The following is a 17,402-nucleotide window of genomic DNA, read 5'->3' as shown; positions in this document are numbered from 1 at the left end:
GCTTGTCCCCAGTGAGCAGACAGGGTGGTCTTGCAACCTGAGAGCTGCAAGTCACCCTCCATGTCCCCTGGGCCTGATGGAGCTGGGAAGGGCCAGGCCACATGAAGCCCATCATGCCCTCAGTACCTTGGCACTCTGGAGGGCCAGGACATCACCCTTCTGAGATCATCTTGGGGGAAGTTCTGGGCCGAGTCTTGGGGTACCTCCCTCCCGGGGCAGCTCTGAGGCTGCTGTGGACCCCATCCCCCCGCCACTCTGCCCCCACCGAATGATCAAGGGCAGAGACCGAAGCTCTTACTCCGCAGCAACTCAACTTGACATCCGGGGCTCCAGAGCCATCCCACTCCTTGCTGAGGACTTTGTGCAGTGGGGAGCTCCATGCAGTGAGGACCCTCGAAACCTTCCAGCCCAAAGAGCCCGAGCTAGAAGAGGCCTCGGCACATGGGGCAGGAGGCCTGCTCCCCAGACGCTGGACGGCCCCCGTGCAGCTCCTGCTCCTGTGTGACCTGTCCCACCCATCCCCTGCTGTCCTGACTACTTGGGGACAGCAGTGGGAGTGGGGGTGGATTCTGTCAGGTGTTCAGCCTGTGGGGGCCAGGGAGGGTGGACCAAAGGCTTCACACACCACATGTCAGAATAGAGGTTCCAGGCACAGCGGAGTGTGGCCACGACTCTACTTCCAGGCCAGCTCCGGAAATAGAAGAACATACGGCAGGATTGCAGGACCCCTGGGGGTGGGGAGAGTGATGGGGGACCCAGAGGTGGGGGTGAGAGTGATGTGGGGACCCAGAATAGGGAAACCCCTATTCTGACACATGGTGTGTGAAGCCTCTGGTCCACCCCTCCCCAGTGAGAGCAATGCAGGGACTCAGGGGGAGGTGAGGGTGATGTGGGGACCCCAAGAGGAGGTGACAGTGATGTAGGGACATCAGGCAGAAAATTCAGTGACTCGCATTATGGGCCACTCAGCCATAAATGTGTGCCCCAGAGTCCAACAGGGACACAGCCACAGAGATCCATGGAAAGAAATGCTGGCATCTTGCTCTGTGGCTATACCTGCCCAACCCTGACTTCTAAAGGTTTTGGAAGGATTCACTTGTTTGGAGATGTGGGGCTTGCTTCACTCACCTATTGCTGTGTCCTCTCCACTCTCACTGAGTGTCCTCTCCTCAGGCCAGTTGGGCTTCCTCACAGCATGGTGGTGTCCGGAATCCAAACAAGGTCTGTGACATTGTCTGCATTGGTTACTGTGTCCCTTGACCCGAGTTCCTGCCTGCTTGTGCTAAGGAGACACCTCAGTGAGGGTCTGTAGGCCAGCCTGACCCCCACCTTCCGCAGCGGCCTCCTGACCCAATCAGCCATCAGACGTTACCAGACGTGACAGCATTTCCAAGGCCCCAGCCAAGCCTCAGCAGGAAGTGGCGCCGGAGAAGGGAAACCTGGTATCTGCAAATTGGAAGCGGGTGGTCCCACGGCCGCGGGAATCTCTTTGGGGCAAAGTAGCACATCTCTATTTCCCACAGATTGTTTTTTCTTGATTAAAAGCTGATTTTCTGCTGTGTTCTCAGAATTGCTTTCCATTGCCTTTGGAGGAATAGCACAGAGAGGAATTTTAAAACTACTGTAAATAATCTTCCCAGAGAAAGGGACTCAAGGAAAAGAAAACCTAATTTGTCTGACATCCCTTTTTGTAAAATAAGTGCACACATGATGAAAACGGCTGATGCTGCATATACGTCATCTTTATGTTCTAGGGTCAGTGTGGAAAAGATTCAGTTTGAAAGCATCCTTGGAATCAACCTAGGGTTGATGAGCCTGGTGCACCTCCCGTGCAGCAAGTCCTCCACGCACGGCAGACACTGCTGTGTGCACTCCCGGTAACGTGGGTGACACACACTATATCCTAACTGCATGAGTTATCATCTAATATTCTACTGTGTAATTGAAATACTCGGGAGTAAAATACACTTGGAAATCATAGATCTCCTGTTTACTATAAAAGCACAAATCCCTTTTCTGGAAGGAGACTAGCAGTTTAATCGCATCTCTCCAGGCTCTACTCAATGGGTTGCCTGAAATATGAGGTTTAATAAGTGAAAAACCACCGGCATGAGGAAAAGTTTCCTCTCGCGAGCTGCAAGACCGCGTCCGTGTAGCTGTGGCCGTGGGATGTGCAGGTGGACGCGGTGCCGCCCTGAGGGGTCCCAGTCGGCGGTTGGCACATCACCTTTAACCAGGTGAAGGGGTGGCCTCAAAGGAAGTCATGATGCCCCAGTCTCCCCCACAATAAACCCAGACCCACCCAGGAAAACCCTGCGTGACTCCAGCCATGAGAGGCCCCAGAACCTCTGCAGGCACTGCTGCTTCATAGATTGCAGGAGTCTCTAACTGTTGTACCCAGAATGGAACAGAAACACAGACACAAGAAAGAAAAGAGAGAGCTCCTATAGAACAAGGCGTCCGAGTGCAGGAAGACTTCCTTCCTTCCATGGAGTTTGCCAGAAAATGCCAGGCACCAGGTGACAATCCGCAGCTCCAGGCACAAAGCCCAGCAGGTGTCTCCATGCTCCAGGGAGCCAAGGTGGTCATCCAGGTGCAGCCGAGGTGGGAGGAGCCAGGTCTCCCTTCTGCTGAGCCCCTGTGCCCAAGCCGGCCTTTCCCACTAAGGACCCGTTATCTGTCAGGAGCGGGAGAACGGAGTCTCGAGGGACAGGAAGGCTGTGGGAGGGTCTCGGTTTCCTGCGCACATGTGTGTTACTGCAGCTCACACCAGAGGCATTGAGGCATCTCGTGAGGAATGCTGTCCTATGCCCCAGTCCTTCCCGCCACCCCCATCTGAGTTTCACAGCTCGAAGGCAGCAGCAAGGCAGGGGTGGCTGCAGGCCCCACCGGGGAGCACCCACTCCGTTTTAAAGAGCTGCCAGCAAGGGCCTTGCACCCTGGTCCTTCACGGCCTTCCCACGCCCAGCTCCCGAGGGTCAAGGACCATCAAGGCCATCCTTTTAAACACAACATGCCTGTCCCTGGCCATGTCCACATGCCGGAAGCCAGCTGCTTATTTACAGTAGACATCGCCTCTGAAAACATAGCCCTCCCTCCATTGCTTCAGATGACACAGATGAGTCTCAACCAAGGCCCATCCCCTCCCCAGATGTAGAGCAGTGGTGACCTTGCAGACCCAACACACACCACAATGCCCTTGGATTTCTCAATGACACCGTCTAAAAAGGGCAAATCCGATATTTAAAACAGATTTAAGACGTAACTCACTCACACGAAGTTCAGCCACTTAAAGTGTGCAATGCAATTCTGTTATACAACCATTGCCATGATCTAACCTCAGAGCATTTTCATCACCCTGAGCCCATCTGTGGTCACTCCTCATTCCCCCGTTCCCTGCCCCTGGCTCCCGCTATCTATGGGCTGTCTCTGTAGATTTGTCTGTTCTGGACACCACATATAAATGCTGCTGTGCAGCAGTATTAGTCCGTTCTCATGCTGCTAACAAAGACATACCCGAGACTGGGTAATGTATCGAGGAAACGGTTTAATTGACTCACAGTTCTGCACGGCTGGGGAGGCCTCAGGAAACTTACAGTCATGGTGGAAAGGGAAGCAAACGCGTCCTTCTTCACATGGTAGCAACAAGGAGAAGTGCTGAGCAAAGGGGAGAAACCCTGCATAAAACCATCAGACCTCGTGAGAATTCACTCACTGTCACGAGAGCAGCATGAGCATAACCGCCCCCGTGATTCAATTACCTCCCACTGAGTCCCTCCCATGACACGTGGGGATTATGGGACTGACGATTTGAAATGAGATTTGGGTGGGGACACAGCCAAACCATATCACAACACATGGCTTCTCTCACTCGTTCACAAATGTTCCTTGAAGCACGATTCACAATAGCCAAAAAGCACAAACGACCCAAGTGACCTCGCCTGGTGAGTGAGACGCGCTGTGAGCCCGGCCACACGTGGACATCCCTCGGCAGCGAGAAGGCACGGAGTTCTGACGCGCTGCGACGTGGTGAAGGCCAGCTGTTAAAATGAGGTTACGCAATGCACCCAATGTAACATGAACCCCACCGCCCCATGTGCAGATTCTCGTCCCAGCCCCGAGCGCACATCGTGACCTCCTCACTCCCTGCCTTTTCATCCCAGGACACGGCCCCTCAAACATCAGGACCGGCTCATTCATGGGGCCGACATTCCCCAGCAGACCCCAGCCTTCCAGTCCCCTCTCCCAGGCTCATGCTCCTCCATCTACAGGAAGAACTGGTGTCCCCGAGCCACAGCCAGGCCGGGAGTCCTTGGGCAGCACTAGGCTGAGCCCCAGCTGGACGGGGGCACAGAGGTCTGTGGCCAACCTTGCGAAGTGGGCTCAGGGTTCCAAGCTCCGGCCCTGGCACTTCTCTTGCCGTCACCCCACAGTCATCTCTTGGGCCTAGAGAGAAAGGAGCAAAGCCAGATGGGGCTGTGGGAGGAACCAGGAGCTGAAGACGGTTCTCCCTCTGCAACGTCACCAGACACTGACTGCTGAACATATTTGTCACCCGTGCAGGTGGAGGCAGCCTTCTATGGGATGGGGAGGCAGGGTGGTGGGGAGCAAGTCGGGGAATGGGGGCCTGGGAGACACCTTCCTTCCTGTCTGAACAGCCTGAGTAGGGGACCTCACACGGGCCCTAATCACAGCTCTTTATCAGCCCAAGTTCTGGGCTGGACCCCGGCAATTGCTTTAAACGCATTTATTTACAACAGAGGAAAACCCATCAGAATCGTGCAAAGACCCCGCAGGGTCCCCATCCCAAGGGCTGGAAGCCAATGACCCTAAGACGAGCAGGTGGCCTCGGATCATGCGTCCACCCCTGCCGGCCTGGCCTGGGAGCACAGCAGGGCTTCTCCCCCTGCCAGGACCTCAGAGGCACAGTGGGGCCAGGGCACCTAACTGGGCTGCAGGGCCAAGGACCCCTCCGAGCATTCACTCCAGGTGAGCGCGGGGAATTGCAGCTTCCCCAGGCCTGTCTGTGCCTTGGGAATGGCAAGCACATCTTTGGGAACAGACTGGACTGGAAATGGCCTAGGTCAGCCACCACGAGGGCTTTGCATGTCCCCACCCTTCCCTCCGTCCCCACCCACTCCCAGAAAGGAGGTCCGCGTGGCTGTCCCTGTGATGAGTGCTGCTACATCTACATTCCCGCAAGTTAAATGTTTGTTCCTCTGGCTCAAGCTTGGGGAGAACCTTCACCATCAGAAGTCTGACTCTCAGCGATGGTGGGCAAAGGCGCGTGCAGGACCAGCTTCCGGGGCGGGCCTGGCTGGCACCTCATTTGCCCCCTGAAGTCGTGCTGCAGAGAGGACTTGTTCACCCAGCACGGGCCGCCTTCCAGCATATACAGGAGACCTGCAGAGACAACACTAGGCTCTGATCCTCCTGGTGGTGGATCCTCTCCTCTCCTTCGGAAGGCCCATATATTTCAAGGCAAGAGCCTGTGCATGGCTCGCTGGGCTCCTCCCACAGAGCACGCGATGTGGAGTCAGACATGGGCCTGGGCAGGTGCAGGGCTCCTCCACAGAGGCCCAGGACCAATCCGTGATAATGACCGGATCCCCACCTGGGTGACATGGCATGTTGGCACGTGAGCAGCCGTGTGGCCCAAGACTCTATCCCCAGAGCTGTTTTTTCCTCATCCACAGGGACACAGGTCTGATACAGGGTCCCCGGCCTTGGACGGACCCACAGCACGGGGCTCAGATGTCACAGGCCAGAGGTCCCTCAGCTGAGGCCCACGGACACATCCCCAACAGGCCATAGACTCTCTGGAGTGATGTGCAAAAGTTTTGTGCAAATTCCTAGGGACGTATATTTTTCTAGAATGGCTCTGTAGTTTCACTAGATGCCCCACATGGTCTCTGATCTCTGCCAAAAACATGAAAACAGTGACCAGGAGAGAATAATAGAACATAAGAGCAAAGCGTTCCATACAGCCAGAGATGGAGTGAGGGGACATCAATGGGCAGCGTGGATCAGAGAGGCAGGGGCCAACCTAGGGAAGGGAAAGAAACCCAGCGGCCGTCGGGACACCACTGCAGAGAAAGACAAGCAAGCCCAAGGAGAAGGCGTCGCCCGCAGGAGCGACACTAGTGAGGACACCAGGTCGCTGGAAGGAAAGGGGCCCCTCAGGCTAGCAGAGCCTTGCACTGGGGACTGCATGATCTTCAGGCTCATGGATGGAGGCTTAACGCGCTTGCTGGGGCCGGACCCTCCCCGGCAATTATCACAGTAAGCAGCGTGTGTCACATGCGGTCTCTGCCTACTGGGCTCCACGTGGGTAGCTCTGGTCATCCTCAGGACGGACCTCTTAGATGGACCTGCTGACAATCTGCACTTCACAGAAGGGGAAACTGAGGCTCACGATGCTGCCCAGCTCCTGCTGGGTCCAGGCATGGGGCAGGGGCTGGTGAGTACTGAATGACTAAAGCATCGGGTCTCGGGTCCACACCCAGGTCTGCTGACCCCAAACAAAGCCACCCAACGACCCCAGACAATGTCCACTTCATTTTCCAGATGTTCACTGTATGTGAGCACCCATTAGCGGATAAAACCACGGAGAACTGCCAGCGCTAAGCAGGTGAGCCCACGCCCAACCAGGGTCAGCGATTAGGACATCGGTGTAAGATGCCAAGACCCATGTGCCTGGAGGGGGGAGGAAGGGCAAGGGCCAGGTGTTGGCAGAGCAATGTGTGAGTGGCCCTTGTGACAGGAGGGAGAAGGTAACTCCAATGGATACGAATGTGGAGGCACTCGTCTCTGCTGGGGCCAAAGGGAAGCCCAGGGCCCTGCTGCCCCCATCAGCCCTGCTGTGCCACTGGCAGCCCCGGGCATCCGCTCTGTTAAGGCCCCATCCAGTGGGACCAGCCCATCCTCACAGGCATTGACTCTCTGTGACCACCACCTGGACATTCCCTAGGCTGGAGGAAATAGAACCCCGTATGACCCAGGGAAGGCTGAGTCTCACAACGCTCACTTACTTTCTCATTTTTAAGGGAAAAGTTTAATTTCTCTGCTCTTGGAGGCAAAGACATTGCGTTTTAGAACTCGGTTCCCAAATGTGCATGTATGTGTGCGTGTGTGCATTTGCATGTGTGAGCATGTGTGTGCATGTGTGTATGTAACAAGAAGGCAAAAACTTACCAAAAGGAAGACCAGAGGAACAGCAACCAGCAAATACCCAAAGGAAAGACTTCACTTGTTAATATAGAAAATTAATAGGAGATTATGATAGAAAATAAAGAGCAAGATGTTATATTAATATAAATACAAGGTGGTGGTTAAAGGAGACCTCCACAGCCGGAAGGTGTACCCCTGAGGCCTCACCTCACTTTCCCACTGCCTGGAATACAGATGTAATGGCTGGCACTCCAGTAACCGTCTTGGACCACAGGGTGACCTTGATCATTAAACCCATGCACCAGGATCCTAGAACGGAAGGGTAGAAGCAGCTTGGTTTTCCGATGACTTCATATGGTAGAGAGACTTGCCTTGGACTTTGTACCTCCAGATTGGCTTATGTAAGTAAGCCATCTTTGTTTGTGTTTTCTTCATGGGCATCTGAATATAATTCCTAGTTCGGTTGGTGAGGTTGTTCCTGGCATTCTAGGACACAATCACATTAAACTGGCAGTTAAAATGTGACTTCCACTGGCAGACATTGGAAGTTAATTGTAATATATTTATTTGCTTGGTAGTTTTTTAAAAGCATGCTGCAAGCACCCACCTCCCCACATACTCCAGTTCAAGAGAGACTTTAATATTCTCAGAGTTTTAACTCTGATTTTTAAATTATCATGGTGTTTGTATGGATTTATCAGTTACATATTGTTGTATAACAAAGCTCCTCCAAATTACTCATGATTTCACAGACTGGCAATTTGAATGGGCTCCTCCAGGGGTCCGCTGGCATCTCTGCACGGTCCAGGATGGCTTACCTCGATGTCTAGCAGTGGTGTTGCCAGTTGGCTGGACTAAGGGTACCCGGTAGGCCAGCCCAGGCTCATTCACACAGGGGCAAAGGAGTCCCCATCGGCCAGAGAACGAAAGCCCCAGGTGCAAGCACATTTCAAGCATTTGCTTACGTCACATCTACCAAAGCTCCCTAAGGGAAAGCAGGTCAGGTGGCCCAGCCAGCCTCCAGGATACGGACATGAACTCTACTTCCAAGGGTGTGGAATGCTGTGGCCACTTGGATGCCATCTGCCACACTGGAGTGCATGCAGCCCTCTAAGTTCTGTCTATTTTCAGGGTTAAGAGACAGAACCAGAAGCCTGTGCAACTTCACCATCTTAGCAGGAACTAGATATTTGTGTAAAACCAGACTCTGTGTATGTTAGTCATTTTTGTGTTCTGCAGTGACTATCACCAAACACACTCGCCACTATTTAGATATTTGCTAGCTCTTAGGGTCCAAGAACACATAAGTGAATAAATGTATGTGTAAATACAAGAGAAGGACAATCAAAGCGTAAAAACAATCTCAGGGGATAGGACTAATAAGAAAAGAAAAGGAGGATAGTATGAGTTTTCTTTTGAGCATGCTGAATGTGATGTGTACACTTTTGAAAATGGACATAACGTATGTGAATTATTCTTTTTAATGTCTGGAGGATCTGTAGGAATATTCCCTTCTTGCTTCCTGAAATTAGTAATTTGTGCCTTCTAAGATTTTTTGAGTCTCTGGGGACATATCAATTTTATTAACTTTTCAAGCGATCAACTTTTAGCTTTGTTTATTTTTTTCTATTGCCTCTCTGGTTTCTATCTTATTGATTTTTTCTCTTATTTTTATTATTTTCTTCTGTTTTCTTAGATTTACTTTCCTTTTCTTCTTCTAACCTCCTAAAAAGAAAATATAATTGATTTTCACTTTTCTTTTTCTTTACTATATCCATCTAACACTATAAATGTCCCTCTAAGCACTGTTTGAGGTACACCTAACAGATTCTGACATGTTCTGTTTTCACACATACTAAACTGCTGTGTTTCTTCCTACCCACTGTTTTAGTTGAATCTCATAAATTTTGATGTGTTTTATCAAATGCCCATTTGTTTCGCAGCTGTGCTTCTTTGTTTCAAATTTTAGCAATTGCTCAAGTAATCACACACGCATTACTAACATCCCAGTGTACCTAGTATCATATCACTTCCTGTATGCCACTGTTTTCCTCCCTTTCAGACCTGAGTGCTACTCTTATCATATATTTCTACATGTGTTATAAAACTCACAATAAATTTTTAAATTATTTTTGTTTATTCAGTAGATTCTCGTTAAGAAAATTGGCAAAAAAATAGTATTTCTATTTATCTGATATTTATCATTTCCACTGCTCTTCATTCTTTTTACAATCACTTAGCCTTTCTAGTATACGGGTCTCATGGCAAATTATTTCCTTAGCTTTTGTTTATGTCAAAATATATTTAACCTTTATAGTTTGTGATATTTTCAGTGAATATAGAATTCTATTAGAAAACATCTTCTTTCCTCCTTACATCTATTGTTTCTGATGAAAAGTCAGTCATCATTCTTATTGTTGTTCCCTGAATACAGTGTTTCATTTTTCTCTGGCTGCTTTTAGATTTTCTCTTCATTCTGGGGTTTCGTAGTGTTCCTGTGGTATCCCCTTTGGTGTCCCTTTTTTTTTTTAATTTTTTCCTGTTGGAGATTCATTTCACTTGTAGGAAGTGTGGGGTTGAATGTTTTATCAAATTTGAGAAAGTTCCGTCCAATGTATCTTTAGCTATTTCTTCTGCCCCTTGTATCCCCTTTCCTCCTGGGTCTCCAATTTATGCACCTATTAGACGAGGTGATGTTGTCCCACTTATGTGGTTGCTCTGTTGTGTTTGCATGTTTGTTTGTTTTTTCTTTCTATTCATTTTCCTCTCTATCCTTTAGTTTGAATCATTTCTATTGATCTATCTTTCAGGTCATTTATCCTCCCTTCTGCTATGTCCAGTTCGCTTTTAAACTTTTCAAAAATGTTTTTGTAAGCAATTACTTTTGGCCAGGCACGATGTCTTATGCTGTAGTCCCAGCACTTTGGGAGGCTGAGGCAGGAGAATCACTTGAGGTCAGGAGTTTGAGACCAGCCTGGCCAACATGATAAAACCCTCTCTCTACTAAAAATACAAAATATTACCTGGATGTGGTAGTACGTGCCTGTAATTCCAGCTACTTGGAAGGCTGAGGCATAAGAATCTCTTGAACCCTGGAGGCAGAGGTTTCAATGAGCCAAGATCGCATCACAGTACTCCAGCCTGAGTGAGACAGTGAGACTCCCTCTCAGAAAAAAAAAAACAGAAAAAGACATTGTACTTTTTATTTCTGGGTTTTTCCTTCAGTCTTTTAACTTCTCTCCTTTTTTTTTTTTTGCTAACATTCTTCATCTGCCATAATTTCCTATAAATTCTTTGACATATTTATAAAAGCTCTTTTAATGTCTTTGTTTGCTAATTCAACATCTGGATCATTCACTTTTTTATCTTTAGAGAATGTCTAGTAATTTCTGTTTGTATACCAGGCACTGTGAATTATATTTTGTAGACACTCTGGATTCTGTTATCTTCCTCTAAAGAATGTTGGCTTTTGTTCTGGCAGACATTAAATTACTGTTGATTTTTATAAGACACTCACAAATACATAGGTCTTAGTAATAAATCCACTCAGACCTTTAATTTTTGAATTAGTATACTAAAACTTACTATTGAATTTCAAGTATTTTAGTTTCAGGATAAATAGATTTAAATAAATGTAGGGAGAACTTGATAAAGTAGACTTAATTAAGAAAAGGACAGCTAATACAATAACCTGGAGATTAATAAAAACTGATAGATTGAGCCTGTAGCTTCCCTGGGGCACACACGCATATGCCTTTTCCTCGGGCCATTGTGTATCTCTGTTTAATGTTCTGGTACCAAGGCAGGGCTTTATCTATGGTGTACTTGTCCAGATAGCCTAGAGTAATTGCTATAATAATTAATCCCCCAATCTAGGGATTTATCTCAACAAAGTTGGATTTGTCATTCAAGCAAAGTTTAGCATGAGTCTGGGTCAGCAGTAACAGCTCATGAGGGCAGCTGTCCTCCATGCTGCGACTCAAGGATTCCAGTGCTTCTAACCTGTGGTTCCTTCTACTCAACATGAGGCCTCCACAGCCTCCAAGGCTGGGGAGAGAAAGCCTGGAGAATTGTCCAAGGGATATTCACCATTTCTGCCCAGTAATGACACCAAGTACACCCCAGAACCAGCCTCCTAGCCATTCCCCAAGGTGGGTGGGAATGTACTCTGGCACAAAGAATGCCTGGTTACTGGGAAACACTCTAGTCATATCAATAGCATATAGTGAGTGTGCCTCTACCTAAGCACATAAACGGCTTCAGGGTTCATTGGCTCCTTATATCTGGCTTCACTGGAACCCCAACCCTAAATTAAATTACCTGCTAAGTGGCGCTGATACTCCCGCTCAGGATGGTGAGTTCTGCCAGGGTAGGAACATCTCATTTGTCTTGTATCCTCAGCAGGATCCCCAGGGCCTGGGCAAGGTACGGGTCTTCTATATGTCTCCTGGGTTGGGGCATCCATTCAAAATGAATTGTTCTTTCTCTTGTGAGTTAAGATGTGAAATATAAGAAGGGCAATTTGTGGCTCATCTTTCTAAAGCTGGAAAAAGCATAGAAATTTGAGCTGTTGATAGTGGAAGCAGCAACCTGAGCTTTAGTATTCTTCCCCACCAGCCCCAGGCCCACCCATCACTGTCCTGGATGAAGGCAGCTGCCCCTTGAACGTTCTCCCCTCTCCTAGTCTAGCTCGTCTCCCATCCCTTCATCACAAAGTCGTGAGAATCAAATCATCTTTTTCAGAAATTCCAAATGTCCCTATTTTTAAAACTTTTAGTGGCTCCCCATAGTTCTTGGAATGAAACCCAGCTTCTCACCATCCCCAATACTCTGCCCTCACCTCCCTCTGGCTCAATCTTGTCCTTTAGATTTTGGCTCAAATATAATCTCCTCCAGAGAGATCTCCAACCACCTGTCTCAGGCAGCCTCCTCATTGCTCTCCATCCTGGACTGGTGATGTCACTGCCCTTTAGAACATAAGCTCCAGGTGGACAGGGTCTTCCCTGTGTTGGCCACTCAGTAGTTCAGACATAAAACACATTCAGATGGGGAAATGTTTCTAAACTAACACACCTTATTTTTTGCGGCACTTGTAAAGGTTAATTTTAGGCATCACCTTGGCTGGGTTAAAGGATGCCCAGATAACTGGCAAGGCATCGTTTCTGGGTATGCCTGTGAGGCGCTTCCAGAAGAGATCAGCGTTTGAATCAGTGGACTGAGTGAGGAAGATCCAACACTGGGGGCATCGTTCAGTCAGCAGAGGGCCTGGGTAGAACAAAACGTCAGAGGAGAGGTGAATTTGCTCTTTCTTCTAGAGCTGGGACACCCCACTTCTTCTTCCCTCAGACATCAGAACTCCTCATTCTCTGGCCTTTATAATCCCATTTGCACCAGTGGCCTCCCAGGTTCTCTGGCCTTTGGTCTCAGACTGAAAATTACCCCATCAGCTTCTCTGGTTCTGGAGCCTTCAGACTTGGATGGAGTCACACCATTGGCATCCCTGGGTCTCCACCTGCCGAGGACCTTTCCCTATCATGGGACTGCTCAGCTTCCAGAACCGCACAAGCTAATTCCTAATTCCCCTAAGAATCCCCTTCTCATGCATCTACGTCTATCTATCAGTCTATATCTATTTACTCATATATATACACATATGTACATATATATACATATGTATATACACACATATATACATATATATACATATGTATATACACATATATGTGTGTGTATATATAATATATATATAATATATATTATATATATAGGTTCTGCCTCTCTGAAGAACCCTAATACAATACTCAGGGGTATTTTTCATAAGACTTTTATGCTTATATTAATAAATATATACATACATACACACACACATACACACACACACACACACACACACACACACTGGCAGAATCCCTGCCGGTGGGCCTCTCCCTTGCGTGATGCTCTAAATGCATGCAGGGAGCTCATAGAAGGGGAAGTCGTGGTAGTGCCTGAGAGCACAGGCTTTGACCCCAGACCAAACTGCGTTCAAATCCTGAGCTCCAAGAAGCATTCCATTTCCCTACAGCTATTACCTCACAGGAAAACTGGATCAATGTCCTTAAAGAGCTGTTTCTGGGACTGAAATATCCAAGTCACACAGCCTATTGCCAATGCAGTTCAGCAGGTGATACAGATAGGTGACCTCCCTTTCTCTTTCTCTCTCTGTCACTCTGTCTCTCTGTCTCCTCTCTCTGTTTCTCCCTCTCTCTCCTGTTATATAAAACTACTCACTGTCCTCTCAACCACCCTGCTTTCTGTATCTAGCTATGTTGCAGAGCACAGTAGAAGATGATCAACTAAACATGGAAGAAAAATGAAGTCTAAGAACAAAATGTAGCTATTGAATTGTAATGGAAACTATTAATCCATTCTTGACTAATTTGATTTAGTGATGGTGATCAAACTCCATCCCAAGGAACCCAGAAGCTATGCCACATGCTGCTGGCAAGTCTGGTCGGTTAACAGGATCCAAACCCCACCAAAATGGTACATAAGGAAGACTGAGAACACGGTCACCAGAGATGGCAGTTAGGGTTTTTTGACTGCAAGCAACAGGAGGCTGTGACTCAAATTTGTTCCACCCAACGTAGACTTATTTTCCCACCCACACTGGAAGCCTACAGGCAGGGGGCACTGCCCAGCACGGTTCCCCTCTTCTGCCTAGCATGGATTCCCTCCCCTGCCCAGCGCAGTTCCCCTCCCATGCTCAGTGCGCTTCCCCTCCCCTGCCCTGCATGGTTCCGCTCCTCTATTCACCCCAGCTCCACCCTTCCCTGTTGGCTTCATCCTCAGCCTAGCATAGCATCTGCTTGTTCCAGAGGTCACTCCAAGATATGACCATGTCCAGGATAACTCCAAGATATGACCATGTCCAGGAGAAAAAGGGGCCTCCCTTCCTGTCTCTCTTTATCAGTGAAGGACTCTTTTTCCAGAACCCTGAACTGACTTCCCGTGCCTCTCAGCTCAGCATCACATCACACACTCAGGCAGCAGCCAGCAAGGTCCTGAAACTCTCAGTCCAAACTTCCTCAAGGAACTGAATCCTGACTGCAGCCTCAGAAGTAACCTTGGGAGCAGTTCTCTCCCCAGTAGAGCCTTCAGATGAGACTGTAGCCCTGGCTGACACTTTGTGGCCTTGTAAGGAGATACAGAAGCAGAGGAGCCATGTAAATTCTGCCCATGTCCACAGCCCACAGAATCTCTGAGAGATAATGGTGTGTTGTTTTAAGCTGCCAAAGCTTAAGTCAACTGGTTAGGTAGAAAGAGATAACTGATACAAACTTGAGCCATCACTGGGGCAGAGGGTGAGACCATAGTGACTGCCTTGAGCCAATTGGACTGACCCTTGGAGCTGAGGATATGGTCACCCTTTCTGGAGGCCATGAGCAGGGAAGGTGGGCACCTGAACAAACAGGGCTAGGGGAGATCCCATTAGAGCCACTGGTTGGGATGGGAGCCACCATGAGCACACAAATTCATTCATTTCTTCAATCCAGCTCATTGCTAAGGGCTTACTACTCTTCTGGGCCCAAGCAACGAAGAAAGTGTTCATCAGTGCCTGGGTGGAATTCGTGAGTCTGGGCCCTTGGGAACGGCTGGTGGTGGTTGCTTCTTGGCAAGAGGACCGTTGTTTGTCTCATGCTTGGCATCCTGCTGCACTGTGATTTAGAGCCTTTTAGATGACACACTGTGATTCGTGTTATTGGCTGGCTCTTCCTAAAGTCTCAAAATTGGGGCAATGGATTAAACCATGGAAAAGCTGTCAAGTGAATTCTACTCTTTTTTCATGTCGATTTGCTGGCAGAGACTACTGAAGAATATTTTTCCAATGAGGTGCTTACGAAAAACATTTCTGAGTACCATAAAATCAACTGAGTTTATAAGAGAAAGCTTATTGTTCCAGGGAACTTTGCTACAAATTCTTAATAAAGAGACTGAAGGAATGAGCAACAGAAGGAGAAGACAAGCCAGCAAAGGGCTCCTGCATCCCTGGGTTTTAAGTCTGTTTCCCCGGCTCTAGGCCTCGGAGAGCTCTTCTGCTGGGTTATGCACACAGTCACACACCACATCGCAATGTTTCTAGAAACCAGTGTCCATGGCTGGGACAGTGGTTCAGTAGATTATCATGAAGGAACAACCACAAAACAGTACACAAACCAATGAAAGGTGGATGGGAAACCTGAAGGCCTCAGAAGCTTAAGGGACACATCAACTGAGCTCAACATCATTGTCACAGGATCCTGAAGATTCACACAAACTGGAAATGAATATGCAGACTTGGAGAGGCAGGGAGGACCAGGGTCTAACCCCTCACACAGAACTCAGAGAGGCGGAGAGGACCAAGGCTTCCCGCCTCACACAGAATGCTCCGAACAGAACGACAGTCCCATCACCCCGAAATGGGGGCTGGGAATGCGCAGCGAGGCACTGCTCATGGAAACAGGGTTCTTTTTGGGGGGTAATGAAAATGTTCTGCAATCAGATAGTGGTCATGGTTGCACAAGTTCATGAATGTACTAAAAATCACTCAATTGTACAGTTTAAAAGAGTAAATGTTATGCAAATTGTTTCTCAAGAAAGCTGTTATTTAAAAATAAAACATAAAAACAAATAAACTGTCAAAAAACAAAGAAATGGAAACATTGCATATTTGAAGACATTAAAGAATTATTGGGCCAGGCACGGTGGCTCACGCCTGTAATGCCAGCATTTCGGGAGGCTGAGGCATGGAGATTGCTTGAGCCCAGGAGTTCAAGACCAGCCTGGGTAACACAGAGAGATCCCATCTCCACAAATAAAATAAAATGAAATAATTTAAAAATTTAAAAATACGAAAAGAATTGTTGCCTTTTCACGTATGATGTACGAGTTTTGTTTGTTTGTTTGTTTGTTTGTCTGTGTGTTTGTTTTTACAGATATGAGACCCTGAACTTGCTTCAAAGCAAATTGGTTTGGGAAAATGGGTAAGATTGGCCATGGATTATGTAAGTGCTGAAACTGGCTTATGGGTGCCCACTTCTCCCTATTCAATAAGTCTCCCTATTTTTGTAAATATTTGGAATTTTCCATGAGAAATGGTTTTTAAATGTAGGTGAGATGAGGGGACACTGGCAGCTGTTGCACTCCACACTTCTAATTTCTAGACTAAGAGTCAAAGTGATGGTCCCAGGGGAGAGCCTGCCACCTCTAGCCAATGTGGGGCCCCTGCTGGCATAATACCTGCTGGGTCCAGAGGTCGCTTCGAGATATGACCATATCCAGGGGAAAAAGAGGTCCTCCCTTCCTGTCTCTTTTCATCAGCGAAGGAATCTTTTCCAGAACACCGAACTGACTTCCCGTGCATCTCAGCTCAGCATCACATCACACACTCAGGCAGGTGCGGCTGCATCTGGCTCTGGGCTGCTGGCTGCCCACCCAGACTGGGTCTGTTGGTCCCCCTACACCTCAGTAACGGGTCCCTAGAGCCCTGTGGCCCCAGGAGCAGTCCCCATGGCCTGTCTGCCTGCCTGACACAGCTCCCTCCTCACATCCGGACAGCGTGGCTCGGCCTGCCCTGAGAACATGCTCTGGTCCGGACCCCAGACCCCACTGCAGCTTTGGGGCCACTGACTCAACAGGTGTCCACAACGTTGGCGCATCGTCCACAAGAGGCTGACTAGGAGGGGACTAGAGAAACACCCTCGCAAAATTGGAATTGCAGGTGAACAGCAAGAGTTTCAAGCCCACCGCATCCTGGTAGAGGGGATTTTTGCTCTGCAGGCAGGAGTCTGGGAGCGGCCAAGTGCATTCCAGCCTTGCAAGGCACAGTCAATGCCGAGACGATCCGGTGGGCGGGGGGAGACTTCACCGAAGCTTTAATGGAGCTCTGGAAGCAGGATGCACGAGGCAACATCAGACCTAAAAACAAATCAGAGCCACACACAAACAGGCGGAAAATGAGGATCCCGGGGGCAGTGAAGCCAGAAAGATGGACATTGATTTCCTGCTGGGCACAGGCTTCAGGGATCTGCAGCCAATAAAGAGATCTCGCTCCACTATCTGACAATAACGCTTCACTCTTCCTCGCCACCCATGACTCACAATATTGAACCAAGTTACCACGATTTACAGGGGGAAGAAAAGCTTAAAACGATTATCAAACGGAACACATTCTATATCTGGGTTTCCTATTAAAGCATCGCTCCTGTATAACC

General features: G+C 48.5%; 1 long non-coding RNA gene across 1 annotated transcript; it reads right to left on the bottom strand.

The window, feature by feature from the left end:
• Positions 1-7,017: 7,017 nt before the first annotated feature.
• LOC116456914 (uncharacterized) lies at positions 7,018-12,420 on the bottom strand. The gene is made up of 3 exons (XR_004244842.1): positions 12,287-12,420; positions 11,491-11,713; positions 7,018-7,656 (listed from the first exon to the last, which is right to left on the bottom strand). It is a non-coding gene; the product is annotated as an uncharacterized LOC116456914 (long non-coding RNA).
• Positions 12,421-17,402: the final 4,982 nt, after the last annotated feature.

Source organism: Hylobates moloch, unplaced genomic scaffold, assembly GCF_009828535.3.
Source record: "Hylobates moloch isolate HMO894 unplaced genomic scaffold, HMol_V3 SCAFFOLD_17, whole genome shotgun sequence".
NCBI lineage: Eukaryota > Metazoa > Chordata > Mammalia > Primates > Hylobatidae > Hylobates > Hylobates moloch.
Note: the sequence above shows the minus strand (reverse complement) of the source record. Positions and strands in the feature narration are given on the sequence as shown.